This window comes from Atta cephalotes, assembly GCF_000143395.1.
Source record: "Atta cephalotes unplaced genomic scaffold scaffold00001, whole genome shotgun sequence".
Classification (NCBI taxonomy): domain Eukaryota; kingdom Metazoa; phylum Arthropoda; class Insecta; order Hymenoptera; family Formicidae; genus Atta; species Atta cephalotes.
Window position 1 is genome coordinate 1,540,208 of NW_012130065.1, and position 1,539 is coordinate 1,541,746.

A 1,539-nucleotide genomic window follows, 5' to 3' on the forward strand; every position below is an offset into this window, starting at 1 on the left:
TTAAATTTTACTTAATACTCTCGTAATTAAACGTTTAGTACATCTAATTACTACGTTTACCCCTAAAAACGGTTAACGTTACTAAATTTAAATTTAGTTACGTATTGTCGCTATTAGTACAAATAAATTAATTAGTAATAGTATATATATATATATATATATATATATATATTTTACAAGATCAATAAAAAATATATAAAACATTTATTTGTCGGTCAGACGTGATTTTCATCGCGTGCGCGTATAATCGATCTCGAGAATAACCACAGTTTTAGAATACCAGGCCTTTCCGTACTTTTATTTTTATTCGTTAATTAACCTTTACAGGAAAACCGCTATAATAGCGCTATAACAGATTTTGAAACAAAGGATACAATGAAAACAATCAATTATAATAAATCTTATTCAAAGAAAAATTGTAAAATTTTGTAAATAGACTCCACCCTCTAAAGAAAATTAAATCCGCCTGTACTGATTTCAAATTCCATCGCCTCAGGATTAGGCGGGGTGCATCAGGATATATATCAGTTCTTTGGAGAGTCCAAAACGAGACTCTCGCATGCGATCCAGCACATATGGGGTGTCACTCTGATTCTCGACAATCCCGACTTCCTGCAGAAAGTGTCCGAAATGGCGAAGGGCATAGGCGGCCGTCGACGAAAGAAAATCACCCGATACATGCGACGAGTGTCGGTCGGTGGAGCGGCGAGGAGCAGGCAAACGTGGATAACACCGCGATAAGAAAAAGACGCAGCGATGGCACGGCGGTAGCTAGACCAGGATGGAAAGAGGAGAGAAAGAGGAAGCGAGAGAAAGAAAGAGTGAGAGCGAAGGGGTCGGTCGACCGACGACCGGTACCATGGTCCCAAGCTAGGAGCCGAGTCAGCCGAGTGTCAGTCAGGCTCGAGACACCCGCGCGAACGGAGCGAGAGAGCGAGGTGGTGACTCGGCTGGTTTACCTCCCCTTCTTCTTACGTTCTTCGCGGATGCAACCCCCTCCTCCTACACACACTCAGACGAGGTATTAATCCTCTCCTGGTCTATCACGGAGTAGGAGTACACGGAGTAGTGTCGCGCGGAGTGTCGTACGGGATAGGATACGCGCAGAGGAGAGCGGCTCGCCGGTGTCATCCGGATAACGTTGCTCGTTATCACACCCCGTAGCACGCGCCGTATCTCCGCCTGTATCTCCACCCAGAGTGCACTCGATCGGCAGCGATACACGAGAAAGGACTGCCACGACGACGACGACGACGCCGACGACGACGACGACGACGACGACGACGAGGCGGTTATTGTTGTGAGCTACTCCGAAGACCGAGTGTGTAAGTACACCTGCATGTACATGTCTATCTGACCCTTTTCTCTTAAAAAAAAAAAAAGAAGCGAGGTCACCGTGCAAGATTCTTTGATTATCCGCTCCATTTCTTACCGCGACTGCCTCCACGAGAAGAGGAGGCCTCCATGCCGAGCCCTTCCTCGCGTGGAAACCTCCTCTCGTAGCGCCAGACGTCGACATCGATTTCCTCGTGCCCCGCC